The 22,473-nt window shown below is 36.9% G+C and overlaps 1 protein-coding gene across 2 annotated transcripts in view; it reads left to right on the top strand.

The window, feature by feature from the left end:
* GREM2 (gremlin 2, DAN family BMP antagonist) overlaps nucleotides 1-22,473 on the top strand; it is a 113,507-nt gene that overhangs the window by 50,681 nt on the left and 40,353 nt on the right. The gene's annotated exons all lie outside the window — the stretch shown is intronic.

Below are 22,473 nucleotides of genomic sequence, written 5' to 3'. Positions count from 1 at the left end.
ATGTTTCACCATACACAAGTTAATACATGTGATACACCACATTCACAAAATGAAGCATAAAAATCACATGATCATCTCAGCCTAAGGGTTGGTCAGCAGATGAATGAATGAAGAAAATATGGTATATATGTACACGGTGGAATATTATTCAACCCTTAAAAAGAAGGACATGCTGCTATTTGCAACAACCTGGATGAACCTAGAGGGCATTATGCTAAGTGAAATAAGCCAGGCAAAGACAAATAATGCATAGTATTAAAAAAAAAAAAAGTCAAATCTGTAGAAAGAAGAGTAGAATGGTGGTTGCCAGGAGCTGGAGAGTGAGGGAAATGGAGAAGTTGGTAAAAGGATACAAGCTTTCTGTGATAAGGTCTGAAACTGAATGTATAGCATGGTGACTATAGTTGATAACGCTGTATTGTGTAATTGACATTTCCTGAGAGAGTAGAACTTAAGTATTCTCATTTTAAAAAAGAAAATGAAAAAAATAAAGAAGGTAAATAAACAAAAAATTTCTGCCTTCTATTTGTTCTTGATCATTCTTCTGAACCAGAAGAAAACAAATTAAATTTCTTAAAAATATTCTATGGAGCTATAGTTATTGTAAATAATGTAAAGACAAATAAGACCCTGTTTCTGTTCTCAAAAGAACCTAAAACCAAGTGAAAGAAAAATAAAGTGGAGAATGGCTGAAACATGTTTATAAATTATTATAACAAGAAGCATGAGATGATGTACTTCAAATGAGATGGACAGTGCAAGAGAATCGCTTATGTGACTGGAGAGGAGGCAATTATCTCTAATTTCCATGGGTTTCTCAGGGTAGAGAAATACTTTGCTATCCTGGCATTATTGGTCATCTATAGACTGTGTGTCATGAATCTATGAGCCATATATGCTTTGTTCTTTTTAGTAGTTCCAGTGCCTGGAACATAGAAGATGTTCAAAAAATATGTTTTGAATTTTCCAATTCATTCATTTTTGTATTAATCCATTCAGTCTTTTGTATCTTCCCCACTGCTCTTCCAGAGTCATTAAATTCTCATTTTTTAACGTCAAAGAATTATATTTTTAAATTTTTTCTCATATTTCTGAGACAGACAGAGACAGAGCATGAGTGGGGTAAGGGCAGAGGGAGAAGGAGACACAGAATCCGAAGCAGGCTCCAGGCTCCGAACTGTCAGCACAGAGCCCGACGCAGGGCTGGAACTCACAGCTAGCGAGATCATGACCTGAGCCAAAGTCCGACGCTCAACCGACTGAATCACCCAGGCATCCCAAGGAATTATTTTTAAAAATCTAAGTGTGCTACCAAAAAGGACACACTTAGCAGAAGGGAATGATCTACCCCAAAGGAACCTGGGCAGATTCATTTTTATTTGGAAAAGGGAAGGGAAGATGGCAGCAGAATCAGATAGGCATTCATGAGTTGGTTTATTTTTTGTCTGTTTATCAAAAGTTTAAGCTCCAAGGACTACTGCAGGGTGCAACTCTAGGTGTCCAATAAATTATATTTTTTTGAAAGGAGGATTTTAGATAGTGACTTCAAAGAGAAAACACCTAAAAGACAGCTTCCCTAATGTATAATTTTCTTTAGATTATTTCCATATTTATGCATTTATTTCTAACTCTAACTTATATGTCAAGTGTCTTTGAAGACTCATGTTAGAGAAAAAAAATTTTTTTTCATTTTCTACCTTCCTCATTTTCAAAGTGAAAATCAAACGAACACATTACTTTTTTCTGAATTTAATTTGAATTGGAATAAGTGAATTTTTAAACTTCCAACTCACAACTCCATTTTACTGTGTTATGTGGCTTTCCTGAGTGTGTAGGCAGAGTTAAAGGCAGTGATAGTCCTCTGCTCAAGAAGTTATTTCTCACTAGTTGCAAAGAACATCTCCTTCCTTCTTGGGTTATAAGTAGTATTTGAGAAAGAGGTGCTGACTCTAGAAACTGTTCCAAAAAACCTGGAAAGTGATAGATCATAGGTCACTGCTTTCTTCCAGGATAAAGAAGAAAGAAATGATGCAAAAAGGAAGACAAGACATTAATGCATTTAGCATCCAAGTCTGGAGTTGATGATTCAAGCAACTCTAGAGGCTGGGGACTTTCTAGACTCATGGGACACTGGCAAGCCCCTCAACCAGGGATGATTGTTCATTCTTGGAGAAGAGTTCATCCACCTATACCTGGAATTTGTTTTTCTTCACTTTTTTCTCTAGGTCAGTGTATTCTAAAGCAGATTCACATTGTCTGTAAATCTGTGGAGTATTTTCCATGGAATTTTAGGAGAGGAATTAAGAAAGCCAAAGTCTGTAAGAGTTCAGATGTTATCTGTTGAGGAACTGAATTCTACTTAGATTATTTATAGACCTGTGCACAGCATTTCTTTATACTTCTCCATATACATCTCATTTCAATTGGTCTCAAAAGTATTCATTGTGTAAATAAACGGTGGCAAGCCTGAGACCTCATACTGCCTTAAACATGAAGTGTTAACTGTTTAAAGTGTGTGAGCTCCTCTATGATTGTTCATTGGGAACGTGTGCCCAATTAAATGTGGAGTCCTGTCAGATTGTGTCAATGTCCATATTTCGTGTTGAATTTAGGGGATTTTTACACGTCTGACAGATTGGCCAGTATGTAGAGAGCCCTCGTGAAGACATCAAAAGAAAACCATGTAATTTAACTCCTAGAGAATGGGGAAATGACAATACAAATGCCATTTGCCCTGTGGCCATGAAAGCTGCAACATACCAACCGCAAGAGAATTGAAACATAGTTTAGCCTTCCACCCTCTGGCTAGATTCTCCTTTTAGGCCCTATCGTGGTCAAGATGGAAAGTACCTTTACTTTTACAATGTATAAGCTTAAGATGTACAACATAATGTTTTATATGCATATGTTATAAACGAATTATCACAATTAGTTAACATTCATCACCTCATCTAGTTACAATTTTTTTCCGTGTGATAAGAATTTTTAATATATACTTACTTAGAAACTATCAAATATACAACACATTATTATTAATTATAATTATCATGTTGCACATTATCTCCCCATAAGTTAATTATCTAATTAGCATAAATTTGTGCCTTTTGCCCATCTTTACAAAATTCTTCCACCCCCTCACCCCTCCACCCCTTCCACCTCCACCTCTGGCAACCACAAGTCTGATCTTTGCTTCTAATGAATATGGTCTTTTTAGATTCTACAAATAAGTGAGATCATATAGTATTTGTCCTCTGTCTGACTTATGTCACTTAACATTTGCCTTCAAGGTCCATCCACATTGTCACAAGTGACAAGATTTTGATTCAGGGATCACTTTAGCTCAGTGGTCAGGATGCAGACACTTCAAAGCCTCTGTGATTTCCCGTAGACTTCTAACATTCTTTGGCATCTCAGCATGCTGAAATCAGGTTGCCATATACTATTTCCCATACAGAGTCTCTTGCAGAAATACCACTGAATTTCTTTCTTATAAGATGTTTTCCAGGTACCTAGACAAGAATGTAATTGATAGAAGAGAAATGTTTAAAATGAGATTGAGAATCTTCAAATATATAGAAAGTGGTCACCAACTACTCTTAATATCCATGGAATACTACATAAGAGAAGAGCTTAATAATTAGGAAAAGGTGTTATCAGTTTACATAGGCATTTTTCAAGAACTTTAAAATATAACATCTTATAAGATTCATCCCTATATCAAAGTGGGCTAGAAGAACTTTATCATTCTTCATTTACAGCCAATGAACATGAGCTCAAGAAGGCTGGATCTTGCATCACACGGCTTGTAGACAGCAGATCCATGACAAGACCAAATCTACTGATGCCTGTCCTGGGACTCTTTATGCTTCACCAAAAACTGTTTTCCTATGTACAAATACATTTTTTTTTTTAAATAAAGCCTACTGCCAAAGAAGACATACAAATGGCAAATAAGCATATGAAAAGATGCTCCACATGATATATCATCAAGGAAATGCAAATTAAAACAATGATAAGATGCCACACACCTATAAGAATGGCCACAACCCAGAGCACTGATGACACCAAATGCTGGAGAGGATGTGGAGCAACAGGAATGCTCATTCACTGCTGGTGGGAGTGCAACATGGCACAGCCACCTTGGAAACAAGTTTAGCAGTTTCTTATAAAACTTAACATACTGTTACCTTATGATCCAGCAATCATACTCCTTGGTATTTACTCAAAGGAATTGAAAAGTTATACCTATACAAAAACCTGCATAAGGATGTTTATAGTAGCTTTATTCTTAATTGCCAAAACTTGGGAGCAATTAAGATGTCATTTAATAGATTAATGGATAAATAAACTGTGATATATCTAAACAATAGAGTATTTTTCAGCACTGGAAAGAAATGAGCTAACGGACCATTAAAAGACATAGAGGAGGGGCGCCTGGGTGGCGCAGTTGGTTAAGCGTCAGACTTCAGCCAGGTCACGATCTCCCGGTCCGCGAGTTCGAGCCCCGCGTCAGGCTCTGGGCTGATGGCTCAGAGCCTGGAGCCTGTTTCCGATTCTGTGTCTCCCTCTCTCTCTGCCCCTCCCCCGTTCATGCTCTGTCTCTCTCTGTCCCAAAAATAAATAAACGTTGAAAAAAAAAAAAAGACATAGAGGAACCTTAATGCACGTTATGAAGTGATAAAAGCCAAACTAAAAAGGCTACATACTATGTGGTTACAACTATATGGCATTGTGAAAAACAAAAAGCCATGAAGACAATAAAAAGATCAGTGGTTGCCAACAAGGGGTGGGGGTGGGGGGATAAACAGGCAGAACACAGAGGATTTTTAGGGCACTGAAAATATTCTGTATGATATTATAATGATAAGAGACACATCATTATACATTTCTCCAAACCCACATGATTTACATCACCAAGAGTGAACCTTATGGTAAACTATGGACTTTGGGTGATTATGATATGTTCATGTTGGTTCATCTTTAGCTAAAAAAAAAAAGATACCATTCTGGTGAGTGATGTTAATAATGGGAGAGACTATGAGTGTGTGGGGACAGGTGGCATATGGAAAATCTTTCTACCTTCCTCTCAAAAATTTTGTCAACCTAAAACTTCTCTAAAAACATAAAAATCTCTTTTAAAACTATGAAGACTACGAAAAACTGGAATCTCTTTCAAAGATAACTATTAGAAATTATTTTAGTTGAATACTTTAAATGTAGCTGATTCCTATAGGGAGAGAAATAAATTACCTTAGAATCCTAATGCTATTGCTACAAGAAAAATCTATACTCTCTATGGAAAGTTATCCAATTAATAAATTATTTGGGTTAAGAGAAACTTCTAAGAGGCAGCATGATGCAATGGAAAGTTAGCTAACTAAACTGACAGTTCTGGTGGATTGTCCTGGATTATTCAGTAAATAGGTGTGTAAACCTAGACATATCATGTTATTTTTGAAGTCACAGTTTTCCTGATATACAAAATTCATAAGGAATGGTGACATAATCTGTAGGATCCTTTCTGGCTCTAAGAACCTCTGATTTTCTAAATGATTTTCCTCCTGTCTCCATTAATTCAACAAAGATTTGTCTTCAATAGCCTCAACTAGTCTGAACTCAGCATTCAAGGAGGGAAAAAGAAAGAGAACACACATCTGATTTCTATGTGTGTTTTTCACTCTTATTTGTGCTTAAACTTCGCACCTCATTCAACTGTTCATTTAAAAAAATGTATAATGACAAGGAGGCCCCAATACTCAAAATATGTATTCGTCACTGAACTCAGATCTCAACACGAATCAACCAGATTTTTTTTCAAATGTCAGGGACTTAAGATCCACAGTCATTTCATTTCAAAGAACCAGTGTTCCATCTAGCTTTGAATCCTTGTGGATGAGATCCAAATGCAAAGTCCCTTCCAATGTTAAAGAAGACTCTGTGCTTGGATCAGCTCCACTGAAAGCATGGGGAAGATGAGAAACCAGCCCAATTCAGAATACAACAGAATAAATCAAATGGAAGAACATTTTGCAATATTTAGCTCATTATAGAACACTTTTAGTAGGTTCTTGAGGCCATGGAAGATTATTTTTTTCAAAATCAGTATTTTAAATTCTAAGTTTCCATTCTAATTGATCTTCATGGTCTTGTCATACTATTTGCAATATGTCCAGATATATGAAAGACCTAATTTAAAGAATATAGTCTGGGAATGTTTGAAAATGCCCATTTATCGCATACGTCAGCACAATATCTGCTTTTGATCAATCAAAACATTGCAATTTGCAATGAAAACCATTTTAATTAGCATATAAGAAAAGTATCATTAAAATCTTTTCAGACTGACCAAAAAGGAAATACCATTATAAAGCTAGAAAATTAAAGATCAGAAACTGGGTGTTGACAATGTTTAAAAGAATTCTATTTTCATCTGTCATTTTAACAGAAAGCAATCCTTTCTAGCTTTTGAGTTAATGCCATTTTTGGCCTTATTCCATTTCCTCTTACTCCCCAACCCCCCACACCAAATCTCACTGGGGCCTTTAATTATGCTGCACCCCACATCCTGAGTCACATCCACATTCACTCAGTCTTCTGAGCATTGCTGGAGAAAGCAAAAAATTGTGCCATGCGTTTAAAACTTACTCATTTATAAGCTCATTATAAGGTCTTCATGGTTTAAATTTGCCCCTAATCCTGTTTTATCTTGCCTCCAGAGTCTTTTCTCACAGTTCTATCCTTCTCAAGGGCTAACTTCTTTCCATAAATGGAACTCTACCTTTCTTTTTATTCCTTGCCACCTCTGCACAACTCAGAGCCACATCTTTTTCACATGCTCAAAGCACATATTCATAGCTTGCCGGACCATCTTATCTCAGAAAGAGCCGCATCTCCTCTTTTACAAGACTAGTCCCCCTCTAGTCTTTCTGTACTATAAATTTCCATATCCTCTTGAACATTCTGCTGCTCTGATGCACAGTATTTCCTGTTCCATCTTTAATCTTTTACCTCTTATGGATTCTTTACCTTGTAAATCTGCTCAGATCTCCTAACACCTAGGCACACCCTAACTTCTTTTTTAACCCTATGGTAACTTATCTCTTTCTAAATTTGACTCAGTCATTAACATATTACCTTCAAGCTCCTTCCATTTTCTATCTCTGCTTCTTGCTTTACTTCTTAAGTCTGATCCGACTTTGGTTGCTACTTGGACTGGGTCTTCTTTTTTTTCAACAGTTAGCAGTGACCTTTTAAATACCAAAACCAAAGATCTTTCTTTCAGTCATTATTCTCCTGGATAACTCTTATCTTCTTCCAAAATTCCTTTCCTCCTTTAGTTTCTGTGATTCCACATGGGCCTAGTTCTTATTTTACTTTAGAAATTTTCTTTTAAAGGAAATTCACTGGCTTCATTTTTCTTCATTCCCTCCCTGAACGTGGACATTCATTTTGTATAACCTTTTTCCTTTTCTCTCAGGAATCTCAACTGAATGTTTTCATGGCTCAAAGGGACACTTTTGTCAAATCCTCACTCTTGAACTCTTTATCTTTGCCTATCGATTAGACACCCCTTACTAAAAGTCCTACAATTACTTCAAACTCTCAATATCTTAAACTAGACTCATGCATTTTTTTTTTTGGCAAAACTAGTTATTCTTTATAAGTTATTGGAAACACTATTTTCTTATCAACCCAAACCCAAAGCTTTTGAGTCTTATACTAAAATAATACAATATAGACCATAGCATGAGAGCTTTAAGAGGACTGCTTACAAAGTTCTAAGGACTAGGATGGAGAAATTAAATCTGAGCAATTGGGAAAGATTTGGAAGTTTCAAAAGAAAGTCTTGGATATTTTATGAGATTAAATAACCTAAATCCTATTTCTATGTTTTTTTATATAAACATTAAAAAATCCATATAAAATCTTCCCTTTTTAAAAGAGCAAATGTTGATCACTAAATCTTATTGTCTTTCTTTACAGTAACTTAACAGTCCCTTCTCTTTCTCCTATCATATAACATATTTGTGATTCTCAAATCTATTTACTCATTTATTCCATAACTTGTCAGTCAGCATTTAAGGTGCCATAACCTGACTTCTTGTTGTTTTTTTTTTTAATATAATAAGTAGATGATTATCATTTTCTCCCAAAGACTTCCTGTTCCCAGAATTTTCCCTTAAGTGCCATGTTAATCCTCCAAAAACAGCTCTTAATTCATTGACTACTTTGTTAAAGATCTTTTCAGGTATCAAGACCAATCTAAATTTCTTTGGTATCTGACATTCTTGGTCTAATGCACCACTCGGTCTTCTTAGAGACACCTTCCTAACCTTCTTCCACATAAAAATACTCCTCTCCCATCTCTCCTTTGTAACCATGCTAAATGCATTCCAGCTTCCAAGGCATTTCGTCACATTTTTTTGCCAAGAATACCTTCCATCGTTCCCTGCCCTGTATTTTTTATTTACAAAAATTTTTTAATGTTTATCTATTTTTGGCAGAGAGAGAGAGAGAGAGAGAGACAGAGCGTGAGCGGGGAGGGGCAGAGAGAGAGGGAGACGCAGAATCGGAAGCAGGCTCCAGGCTCTGAGCTGTCAGCACAGTGCCCGACACGGGGCTCGAACTCACAGACCATGAGATCATGGCCTGAGCCGAGGTAGGATGTTCAACTCACTGAGCCACCCAGGCGCCCCAATCCCCTCCCCTTTAAATCTCTTTCTTCCTTTTAAGGTCAGGCCAATTTTCACCTCCTTCATTAGGGCATCTACAGGGACCTTACTGTTCAGTGTCTTCTCTCTTGTGAACTCTGGTGTCACTATTTCCTTCCTTCCATTGGCATTTTCCACATGATAACCTGTGTTGCTGTGCATTTTTTGACATTGTGTGTGTGCATTTTACTTTCCTAACTGTATTTATTATAAACCCACAAAGGACAAGTTGCTTCTTTGTGTTGCCAGCATCTAAAATGGTACTTTAAAATATTAAGCAGACAAGGCAGGTGATTAATATTTATGAGCTGACAACTACTTCTTTCAATTAAATACAAATCTTACTTTATCTCTCATTTCCAAAAGGTACCATGGACAGTGCCAACACATTGCAGTACATTTTCCTAATTTCTGAGAAGCCTACCTTTGAAGCGCAGATGCAAGGAGTATTGTTTGCAAGCTTCTCTGTAGTGCATACCTCCATTGAATTTAGTGAGTTATGTGCAGAACTCTGTGATAGGTACTGTGGGAGGGCAAGATAAATGTGATGAGACACATGCACATGTCCCTACCTTTTGGCTCTGGCAGTGAGCGGTTTTGTGAGACATACATAAAGTGGACAAATTATGAAGTGACAAATTCTTCCTAGAGAAATTGGAAACAACTGTGAAGAGATGGGGATAAGTTGGGAGTAGTTAATTAGTTAGTTTTGTTTTAAACATAATTTATGGGGCACCTACCTGGCTGGCTCAGTCAGTAGGGCATGCAACTCTTAATTTTTTTTTTTTAATATTTATTTTATTTTTGAGACAGAGGGAGACAGAGCGCGAGTTGGGGAGAGGCAGAGAGAGAGGGAGACACAGAATCTGAAACAGACTCCAGGCGCTGAGCTGTCAGCACAGAGTCCGATGTGGGGCTCGAAACCAGGAACCGTGAGATCATGAACTGAGCCGAAGTCGGACGCTTAACTGACTGAGCCACCCAGGCGCCCCTATAGGACATGCAACTCATGATCTCAGGGTTGTGAGTTCAAGCTCCATGTTGGGCATAGAGATTACTTAAAAATAAAATCTTAAAAATAAATAATAACATATATTTTGACTTAAGTGATAACTAATTAATAAGTATTACTTGGTTAATTAAGCAACTGTCATTGGTTTTTTTTTGTATAGTTTTATGCAAAACTGTCTTTTGATTGTATTATGTTTTAGTGGTCTGTCATATTCAATCTAATTTTGTCTATGAAATGAATTGGTGTGGGTAATGTGAAGTCTTGAATTTTGAGAATTGTAAAACTTTTCGTGGGCCAGAGAGATGAGAAGATTTAGAGTGGTCTGATAGTTTAGTTCTTTACAACACATACACAAATCATACATAAAACAACATTAGCAATTAAGATAAGAAAAGGAAAAGAGTATAGCACTCAGTATGCCAAAATCACATATTTCAAACTACAAAGATCATAAAATAAAAGAGATGTGTGAAAGGGCATAGATGAACTTGAAAATGCTTAAAAACATGGGAGTGGAATCATTTTTCTAATAATAATAGAAACCACATAGCTGTGATTGATACAAAGAGTTTTTCAAGTCACAGTTGGGGCATTTTGAATATATGAACCTTAGTTCTATTCTTGGTTCCATAGCAAAGGGTATAATATGCTTTTAAAATTATAATAGTCTTATATATAGTTTTTCTCTTAAAATGTCAAATTTCAGAAATAGTGCTAAGCCTATGTATCAACCCTTTTAAAATGTAATTATTTACTTATTGCTAGGAAAGATCAATGTCAAGGTAGGTTTACTATTATAGCAAGTTACCTTTGATGATATATTTTGTGTTTATGTCAAATATTTAAAAAAAATTTTTTTTTCAACATTTATTTATTTTGGGGACAGAGAGAGACAGAGCATGAACGGGGGAGGGGCAGAGAGAGAGGGAGACACAGAATCGGAAACAGGCTCCAGGCTCTGAGCCATCAGCCCAGAGCCCGACGCGGGGCTCCAACTCACGGACCGCGAGATCGTGACCTGGCTGAAGTCGGACGCTTAACCGACTGCGCCACCCAGGAGCCCCTGTCAAATATTTTTTAAAGGTGTACTCTGTTCCTAAAACTGACATGAAATATTTGTGATAATTTCTAGACTAATTATCTGACACATTTTACTGAGCACTTTCTCTGTTTACTCTGCTGGGTTGTAGAGTCATCCTAACGTGAAGCAAGCTTGGCCCCAACCTTAGGTAATTCATAATCTGATGGGGGGATACAATTACAGACAAATAAACATGATATAGTGATCTAGAAAATTCAGCCTAGGACATTTAGGGATGCTTCACAGAGGAATTGATGTTTTAATGAGATCTTGAGAATGTGCTGGAAAGAAAGTAGGAGGCTTCAAAAAGAAGGTGATTTTTTTGTGGGATTTTATAGAATTTGTATAAATGGAAGGAACTTTTTCTTCCAGTTGGTGGTGAATAATTTTATAAGAACCTCTAATTTACTAGGAAAAAATCTAGATAAAAGTCTACCAGGCATAAAAAAATATGACACCTTTATCCCAAATCAGAAGCATTAACAAAGTTTTATAGCAGATTAGCTTGGTGTTAATTTCTTACGCCAAAGCTTCTTATGATTCCAGTTCCATTAAAACTGAGTGAAAAAATCCAAAGAGTTATCCAGCATTATAGAAAAAACGGAGCAGCTCCTAAGAAAGTAAAATGCTGAATCAGTTGCCATAGAGTGACGAGAGATAGCTCTAAATTCCATCGCATCTGGAAAGATGTGAGAGAGCAGCAAATTGTCAATTTGTCAATCGGAAAGGTTTGTCAATCTGGAAAGATGTGAGAGAATAGAAAATTGTCAGTTTAATTCATGATTCCTCATGAATTAAATTTCTTGATACTATTGACATCAGGGACAAGATAATTCTTTCTTGTGGAGGATGGTCCTGAGCACCATAGGATGTTTAGCATTATCCCTGGAGCCTATCCTTCTAGATTCCAGTAACACTCCACTCCGCAGTAGTGACAACCAAAAATGACTCCAAACATTGACAGACATCCCCTGGGGAGCAAAGTCACGTCTGGCTAAAAACCACCAATCTAATCAATATCTAATTATCACTCCTAGAAATGGGACACAGAGATTACTCTATAATAAATGTAATAAATTAGTCTGTAATAAGTTACTCTGGATAAATGAGTGACAAAGCCCGCAGCAGCACCGTTCACTTCCAAGTGTGTAGCTGCCCAGCCCAAATTACCTACGCCTATCCTAGAGCCAGTGACCCAAGACACATCTGGGACCTTCACAACAATGGTGCCCTCAGACTTAGAAAGAGAAACTCAAGCTATTTCCTGGTTCTGCTAGGAAAAACACAGCATCGGTTCTTCAATTTACACCTAGTTTGAGGATTTATCAGTATATTTAATCCAGAAAAATATCTTTATCATGCACAATTTATGAAGATGCAAAAACAAACCTCTGAAAACAAAAATAAAAACTGAATTTTTGGTCCCCTGAAAGTTCATTTAACCTAGCTCAAAAGTAGATCAATCAAGGGAAACATAATGGAGACACAAGATAGCAGTAAAATGAAACCCATCATCATATCCTAGGAAACCAATAAGTCTTTGCTTATGGCAAATGGAAATACATGTAATGTTCCCAACAGAGGAGAGGTGGGAAGTCAGTTAACCAGCAGGCCTTAAGAATTTGGCTAAAGAGAATGTCTCACAGGAAAGGAGTTTCTAGGGCTCCCAGCCAGGACTAATGTTCCCATGGCCTTGGCCTGTTGACAACCAAAGGGGCAGCTGCAGCCCAGGAAGAGCCAGCCTTGCCCTTTGGCCTTTCAGTTCACTGTGGCAATCTATGAGCACCTCTCGTGCTCCTCTTCCTAGCCTTAAAGCCATACGATCTGTAAATATCAATATTTGTTTTCATCTCTAGCTTTTAAGGATGGTGAAAATGCAGCCCGAGTTACTTGAGCTGATCCAACCGCTTTATCTACGAAAAAAAGTTTTCAAAATGGCTTACAGCTGAGACATTAAATTTCTCTTAGTGTTCCCCAGAAGAATGAGCCAAAGAGAAGCCAGGTTATTCCACACAAACCCATTTACTTTCAGTCTGAAAAGACAAACTGGGAAAATGTCAAGAAAGCAGACCAAAACAGAATTTTCATTATTGCTGGTGATGTAGGAATTGACACTCATCAGAGTGTCATTTTCCTGCTTAGTGGCTGTTTTCTCTTATGAAACACCTTTCTTCTTTGGGTTTATATATTGTTTAATGTGTTTTCTGATGTAGTGATTCCAGTCTTCCTAGATCACAGACTCCCAGATCAATTTTACATCAGCATGTGCTCTAGGAAACAGTCCATTCAAGGGCAAATCTTCTGGTTCTGTTCTCTTTGTTTTCTTGGTTCTATTCATGTCTTTCTCTCCTCTTTACTTGGCAGGAATTGAAGGACTAACGATGTCCCTTTCACTCCCACCCGCACTCCTTTAGAAAAGGAGCTTTTCAATGCAATAAGTTAGTCTAGACAAAGAAAATTAAGGTAATTAGTAGAAAGCTTGCAAATGTGCTGTGTAGGAGGCCCTGTCATTACAGACCCTCACCCAGGCTCCTGTGGTTTGGTGTGTGTACAGAATAATAGTTCTGGGTTTCCTCTCTGTAGAGAGGACTCAAATAATTTTGGCTTTCAATTAGAGACATAAGTGCAGTTTAGTCAGGGGCATGGAACAGGGTAGCTGACTACTATGCCAAGCTAATGTCATAAGACATGAAATCCCAGCACATAGCAAGAGACCCTGAGGCATCTGAGTTACCACAGCCCTCATACACAATAAGACACCAAGACTAGCAATTAGGATGCAGACAGAACAAATATTTACATTTGGAGAAAACAGAAGAGGAGGCATCAACAACAGAATGAATCGAAAGCCACAAGATCTCAGATGTGGGTAAGCAAAGTGTCGCCGTCAGTGTGAAGCAGGAAAGCAGAACTGGTTTCCAGTATTTGCAATTCAGAAATCTAGATTACTGGAAAATTTACAATAACATTGCAGTTTAAAATCTCCACTTCCTCCGTGTTACACAGAGTTTCACATGACAAGTCAATTGCCCTTTCCTCCTTCTACCCTCCAAAGCCTACTGTTAGCTCCGAGTCATTTCTTCATCATGTGTGTATGGATTATGTGTTCCAGCGAGTCTGACTACATTATTTCAGGAGGTCTTTCAAAGTCCTGGAAGTATTCGAGCACATTTTAAAACTATGCATCAATTCATAAATGTATTTTGTTAAAGAGCCTGATGTGAACGAGCGACCAGAGAATGTGGTCTAATAGAAGAAAATTGGGCCCTTGGGTGGGGGTCCAGAAAAGGAGAGCGGTGTTTGACTTTTCCCTTCTCTAGGAGTATTAGAGTTTTTTTTTTTTTCTAAGTACCTTTAGATGGTTCACTCATGCACACTTATCTGGAGAGGGAGAAAGATTCTGGCTTATCAGGCACATAGAGAGGAGACCTATCACCAACAGGAAGACCCTAAGTCAGCCTTTGTTGTAACTGGAGCGAGGCACTTAGTTTTGACTAATTCTGGATTCACTGGCTATTATAAGAAACCCAGAGGGGGCGGTAAATAAGGATGGAAGGAATGGGTCCTGCCTAGTGAGGAAATGCAGCTCAGTGCACATGGCTTGGCTTTCACGTGGCAAATGATGCTAACTTTTCCCTTCCAAGTGTCTCTAATTCTGAAATTCTATAAGCATGAGATGGTGTCTCAGCCCCTTTTGATCTACATCAACCCATAATGGATGTCTGCCATGTGCTTGGCATCGGTACTTGGGAAAATGACTTTGCTGCCAATTATCTGATACCGTTATTTCATTTCTAAAATGTAATATCTAAAAATTGTTCATTTGAGAGATGTTTCAAAGCACTTTTAGCCAGTGTGCCAAGTTTCAGATTCATTTTGGGAGAGACACATACACATAGTATTCCACTGGATTTAATATTTTATAAATAGGCAACATTAATTGAGTATATGCTGGCTGCCAAACTTTGTTCTAAAAAGTTCTTACATGTCCTTAATACAGACGTGGATGGAAGGATAATTTGATGATTCCATACTCCTGTAAACCTTTTCCCAGGTTATTGAAGTTAAGGAAGCTACTTTATGTTATTTCTACTTAAATGGGTTGACATTGTTAGGGGAATAATAAATCAAGAAAGAGCTAAGAAAAACCATTCTCAAGATGATTTTTAAAAAATCTCTTTTAATTAAGACAGTCAAGACATAGGCACAGACCTTGGCATTTGGGGACACACTAAAGCTTAACCCCTGGACATTTTAAGTTAGTACAGAGGTAATAGGAGTAATTAAATTTAAAGCCCCTGTGGCCAAGAAATTTTACTTTCTAGACAATCTTATTTGACTTTTTCCTCTCTCTATTGACTTTTGTTAGTTTTAAATTCTATTGTTTCAAATATATGAAATCTATTGAGGTTTCATGATTTAATAAGGCAGAACTCAGTCTTTTTATTGGAGGAAATGGAGTCTTTTGATCATTTCAGGGCTCAATGTCTGACACAAAGTTCCATAGGACATTATGGAAGTTATTGAGTAAATCATGTGTATTTTTCAGAATTTATATCATTGATTTTTTTCATTTTTATAATGAACAATATCAGATAATTGGCAGCAAAGTCATCTTCCCAAGTCATCCCATGTTCACAGTCATGTCAACACAGTAGACAGCTTCACAGAATGGAGAGGCGACCAGACATGAATCTCCTCCCCTAGAGAACTTACTTCCATCCACAAGTCACCATTCTTTTCTCCCTACTTTCCATCTTAGAGAATGCAATGTCCCATCTTGCCCAGTCTTTTCTCTATTTCCTCTATTTTCACACTCCATTTTTTGCTCTCAATTTAAAATACATTGAAATAGCTTTCGCTTAAAATTGAAATTTAAAAAAGAGTAAAGAAAGAAAGGAGGAAGGAAGGAAGGAAGGAAGGAAGGAAGGAAGGAACCAGAAGAGAAGAAGGGAGGGAGGAAGGAAGGTTGTAATTTCTAAGGTCTGTTCTAGTTCTATATTTATTTTCTCTCCCACAGCATAAACAAAACTGCTTTAACTAAGGTACCCACTTTGTTAGGAATTAACTGGTCATTTCCATCCTATCTTCTCTAACATGGTGGGGCAGTATGCTTTGTTCAGCACTCAGCTCTTTGGTACTCTTGCCTTTCTTGGATTCTGCGTGATGCTCCTTCCAAACTCCTCCATCTCCTTTGAAGGAATTTTATCCTCTGCTCGTCCCAGATATCATTTTTCTCCAAGGTTCAATGTTTACCTATTTTAAACCTCACATCACTCCTGGAAGATCTTATCCTCATGCACATAACAGATGGCTTCCAGATCTACAACCCATGCTGGAACTTTGTGTTATACATGAAACCCGTATTTTCAATATTTCATACTAGGAAAAAAATTGCCATACCCCCTCCTGGATTGAGAAAATTAAATGGCTCAGGCACAAGCATCAACTTCTCACTCCTCTTTATACAAATGTACCAATTTACTCTTCCATCATTACATATTTTCCCTGGAGTCAAAGGCAAATTACCCATTGATCATTTCAAGGTCAGCACATCTACCTGTGCATTTGGCTGAATGCCCCTTCATTCTCATTTCATTACAGATCTTGTTCCAGGATTCATTATAGTCTCTTACTGTATGATTTGGCTATGACTATTATAATTTAAACCTCTTGCTTCCTTCTACTTTTTCCCTTTCTGCTTTGAAAATACATGTACTTATTTTGTACATGTAATCTAGCAAAATAAATTAATGGATAAATAATAAACTACCTCCTTTGGAGCTGCCTTTCTTTTAACCACTCTAGTTGAGTGCTGATCTTTTGCCTTCTCTCTCTCTCTTTCTCTCTCTTATGTTTCAAGTCAATTTTTTATTTAAGGAATTTCACATGTGATTTCTTCCACTGTCAAATACCTTAGTTCCTCAAAAATCTGAGTCATGATCTTCAAGGTAGCACTTTCACTTTTTTAATGTTTATTTTGAGAGAGAGAGAGAGAGAGAGAGAGAGAGAGAGAGAGAGAGAGCATGAGCAGGGAAGGGGCAGAGAGAGAGGGAGAGAGAGAATCCCAAGCAGCTTCTGCACTCTAAGTGCAGAGCCTGATGTGGGGCTTGAAATCATGAACTGTTAGATCATAACATGAGCCAAGAGCAATAGTAGGATACTTAATTGATGAGCCACCCAGACACCTCAAGAGAGCTCATTTAAAAAGAACTCTTCAGGGGCACCTGGGTGACTTGGTTAAGCGTCCAACTTCAGCTCGGGTCATGATCTCACAATTTGTGGGTTTGAGCCCCAAGTCAGGGTCTATGCTCACAACTCAGAGCCTGGAGCCTGTTTCAGATTCTATTCTCCTTCTCTCTGCCCCTCCCCTGCTTGTGCTCTGTCTCTGTCTCTCAACAATAAATAAATGTTAAAAAGGTTTCTTTTAAGAATTTTTACTCAAACCCCAGTCATCATCGTTAGCCCAAAATTCCCTTGGTTTGTTTGGGCTTCTTTGATCTCTGCTTGAATATGGATATACTTCAAAAATTCTCTATCTGCAATCTTTAAGATCCAATGTCTTCAAGCAATTTACTTTAGGGCCCTAGAAGGCAAATTGTAGGAAATACATTGATTGCTATTTTGGCAAATCATCTAAGATACATTATTCCTTAATAGTTTCTAATATTGAAAAGTCTAGTTGCATCCACTGTTTACTCATGAACCTAGCAAAAATTGTTACAGGTCTTATTGTCACTGTTGTGATGGAAACATAACCTGTGTCTCAGTGTAGCCACTTTTGCCTTCCCTTCTTAATCACTTTTCTTGAAAGACTAGTCTGTACTGGCAGCCAGGCTAGGCACCAGCCCTACCCACCCTTGCACCATGGATGTGGCCTCAAAACAACAAATGCATGTATGCATCTCACACAGGGATGACGCTTGAGCCCTAGCTCTAGTAGTCAGAGGGAATTGTGCTTTGAGCTCCACATGACATCTCTTACAAATGGCCACTCCTTCAAGACTGGGAAAGTTAGTTGGTTTACCTAATACAGAGAGTCAGGCAAAGTGAGGAGACAGAGGAATACATTCCAAACAAAAGAAAAAAAGAACAGAAAAAGACATTAGTGAAATTGGAATAAGCAATCTATCTGACTGAGTTCAAAGCAATGGCCATAAAGATGCTCACTAAACTCACGAGAAGAATGGATAAATACAGTGAAACAGAAAATATAAGAAAGATCCAAAAAGAAGTTACAGAGCTGAAGAATAAAACAACTGAATTGAAAAATATAGTAGAGGGGTTCAACAACAGACTGGAGGATCTGAAGATCAGATTAGTGACCTGGAAAAACAAAGTAATAGAACTCACCCGGGTAGAGACACAAAAGGGAAAAAGAGTTTTAAAAATGAAGATAACGGGCTCTCTCGGACAACATCAAGTGGAATGACATTGGCATTATAGGGGTCCCAGAAAGAGAAAAGAAAGAGGAAAAAGCCAGAAAACTTACTTGAAGAAACAATGGCCGAAAAATTCCTTAATTCTGGAAAAGAAACAGACATACAGATCCAGGAAGCACAGAAAGTCTCATATAAAATGAACCCAAAGAGAGTCACACCAAGACACATTATAGTGAAAAAGGTAAAAGTTAAAGATAAAGAGAGAATCTTAAAATCAGCAAGAGAAAAACAGCATAATACACAGAAGAAAAACCCTACAAGGCTAACAGTAGATTTCTCAGCAGAAATCTTTCTTTGCAAGACAGAGTGGCACAACATATGTAAAGTCCTGAAAGGAAAAAAAAAAACAAGTGCAACGAAGACTTCTACCCAGTAAGATTATCATTCATTATTGCAGGAGAGATTGACTTTTTTTTTTAGATAATCAAAAGCTAAGGTAGTTCATGAACACTACATTGTCCTTATAAGAAATATTATAGGAACCTCTCTAAACTGAAATGACACTAATTAATAACAGAAAACATACAAAAGTAAAAATCTCACTGGAAAAGGTAAATGCATAGTAACGGTATGCACTTTTAAAGCAACTAGTTTAATCTTCATAGTAAAATAGTAAGAATCGTAAAAATAATTAAAAATGCAATAATTATTTAAAAGATGCATAAAATAAGAAAATTTGAAGTGTGACAACAAAAAGGCAAAACATGGGTTCATCTATCAATAGACACTTGGGTTGCTTCCATATCTTGGTCATTGTAAATAATACTGCAATAAACATAGAGGTGCATATATTTTTTTAATTAGTGTTTTTATTTTCTTTAGTTAAATACCCAGTAGTGGAATTACTGGATCAGATGGTAATTCTATTTTTAATTTTTTGAGGAACTTCCATACTTTTTTCCACAGTGATTGTACAAATTTGCATTTCCATCAGCAGTGCAGGAGGGCTCCTGGTGGAATTTGAGAAACAAACAAACAAAAAGAGACAAACAACAGCAAACAGACTGTTAAATACAGAGAACAAACATGGTTACCAGAGGAGAGGCAGGTAGAGGATGGGTAAAATAGATAAACGGGATTAAGAGTACACTTAATGAGCACCAACAAGTGTACAGAATTATTGAATCATTACATGGTACCCCTGAAACTAATGTAATACCGTATGTTAATTATACTTGAATTAAAAAATATAAAAATAAAAAATGCAAAATATTCAGGGAGAAAAAGAAATAAAGTGAATCAACATCAGAAAGGAAGGAGTAGGGGCGCCTGGGTGGCTCAGTCGGTTGAGCGTCCGACTTCGGCTCAGGTCACGATCTCACAGTCCGTGAGTTCGAGCCCCGTGTCGGGCTCTGTGCTGACAGCTCAGAGCCTGGAGCCTGCTTCGGATTCTGTCTCCCTCTCTCTCTGCCCCTCCCAACCTCATGCTCTGTCTCTCTGTCTCAGAAATAAACATTAAAAAAAAATTTTTTTTTAAAAAGAAAAGAAAGGAAGGAGTAAAACTGTCACTATTTGCAGATGACAAATAAAGAAAACCCAGAAGACTCCACCAAAAAACTGTTAGAGCTAATAAATGAATTCAACAAAGTAGCAGCATGCATAATCAACATACAGAAATCTGTGGCTTTCCATACACTAGTAAACTGTCAGAGAAATTAAGGAAATAATTTCATTTAAAATTGCATCAAAAAGAATAAAATACCTAGGAATAGATTTAATCAGGGAAGAGAAAGATCTGAAAATTATGACACTGATGAAAGGAATTGAAGAAGACATAAATAAATGGAAATATATTCTATGCTCAGGGACTGGAAGAATTAATATTATTAAAATTGTCCATACTACCCAAAGAAATCTATAGATTTAATGCAATCTCTATCAAAATTCCAATGACATTTTTCAAAGAAGTAGAGCAAACAATTCCAAAATTTTTATGGAACCACAAAAGATCTTGAAGAGTCAAAGAAATCTTCAGAAAGGATAACAGACCTGGGGGTATCATGCTTCCTGATTTCAAATGATACAACAGAGCTATGGTAATCAAAACAGCATGATATTGGCATAAAAAAAGACACACATATCAGTGGAATAAAAGTGAGAGCCCAGAGTTAAATCCACACATATATGGACAATTAATTTATGACAAAGGAACCCAGAACATCCAAAGTACAGTCTCTCAGTGAGAGGTGATGGTGAAAGTGTGCAACCACATGCAAAAGAATGACACCAGACCACTATCTTACAATATACACAAAAATTAACTCAAAATGTATTAAAGACTTGAATGTAAAACCTGAAACCGTAAAATTCCTAGAAGAAAATGTAGGTAGTAATCTTTATATTGGTCTCAGCAATACTTTTATGGATATGACTACAAAGGCAAGGGATCATGCTTCCTCAAGCAAAGCAAACAAGGAGGATTGCATCAAACTAAAAAGCTTCTGCACAAGTGAAAGAAACCATTGTCAAAACAAAAGGAGACCTATTAAATGGGAAAAGTGTTTTGCAAATCATATATCTGAGAAGGGCTCAATTCCAAAATATATGAACAATTCATACCAGTCAACAACAATAAAACACCCAATTAAAAATGAGCAAAAGATCTGAATAGACAGTTATTTCTCCAAAGACATACAGATGGCCATCAAGCACATGAAAAGATGCTCAGCACCACTAATTATGGAAATACCAAAATCAAAACCACGATGATATATCACCCCATAGCTGTTAGAATGGCGATATCAAAAGACAAGAAATAACAAGTATTGGAGAGGATATGGTGAAAAGGGAAACCTACACATTGTTGGTGAGAATGTAAATTGGTTAAGCCACTACGGAAAGCAGTATGAAGATTCCTCAGAAAATTAAGAATAAAACTACCATATGACACAGCTATTTCACTTCTGGGTGTATTACAAAGAATACAAAAATGCTAATTCAAAAAGATACATGCATTCCAATATTTATTGCAGCATTATTACAATGGCCAAGAAATGGAAAAATGGAAACAACCATTGGAAATAGCCATTGATGGATGCATGAATGATAAAGATGTCACACACACATACACACACACACACACACACACACACACACTGGAATATTACACAGCCACTAAAAAGAATGAAATCTTGTCATTTACAATATTGATGTACCTTGAAGATATGCTAAATTAAATATGTTGGAGAAAAACACTTACTGTATAGTCTTATACGTAGAATCTAAAAAACAAATAAAACCAAACTTATGGGTACAGAAAATAGATTGGTGGTTACCAGAAGGCAAGCGGGGTGGGGAATGGGTTAAACGGGTGAAGGGGTCAATTGTATGATGATGAATGGTAGCTGGATTTTAAGACTGAACACTCGGTAGTGCATACAAATATTGGATAATAATATTTGACACCTGAAACTTCTACAATGTTATAAACCAATTTTACCTAAAACGAAGAGCAAATAGTCTGCACTGTGGTGCCAAGTTCTCACATCCTTGTCAGTTTTCAGCCTTATGCAATTTGGTCTCTGTGACACCTGCTACAGTAAAATTGCTCTGACAAATATCATTCATACCTTGCATATCTCCAAATTCAAAGGATTCACTTGAATCCTTATCTTATTCCTCCTGGCCATGGCTAACATGGTACATTACTGCCTATTTCTTGATATTATCTTTCTGTTGGTTTATATGAAAGCCTTGGCTGAACTTTGCTTTCTATCTTTTTACCCAAAATTTGCTGTACAAATGCTTCTTTTTCACATTTGTTCTTTAGACGTCGTCATTCTTGGCTCTTTGTTCTTTTTATGATCTCTCCTTTTTATAATCTTCCCTCTTTACAAACTCAAAGAAGTGTTGTGGCTAAGAAAACAAACAAAACACTGGTTTTGAAGACAGAGACAAACCTGAGTTTGTAAGTGTCAGCTCTTACACTTAATTTCACTAACAGCATAACCCTGGATAAGTTACATTATCTTATCCATATTTCTCGTCTCTATAAAAAGGATTCATATCCAGATGTTTACATCCAAACTGTTATCAGGGTATTAATGGGGTAATGTATGCATCAATATAAAGTATACACTACTCAATTCCTGTACATAGGGATTAAAATTATAGTTTTATAGTTTTATTAATATTATTGCCATTATAATAATTTTTAGCTAATACCTATGCCTAATACACATTTGACACTGTTATTTGTTTATAATCTGTCCTTTTCTCAAATATATA

The sequence above is a fragment of the Herpailurus yagouaroundi genome, unplaced genomic scaffold (genome assembly GCF_014898765.1).
Source record: "Herpailurus yagouaroundi ecotype Mexico unplaced genomic scaffold, PumYag 205, whole genome shotgun sequence".
In the NCBI taxonomy this organism is placed as follows: Eukaryota; Metazoa; Chordata; class Mammalia; order Carnivora; family Felidae; genus Herpailurus; species Herpailurus yagouaroundi.
This window is presented reverse-complemented; position numbering and strand designations above follow the sequence as displayed.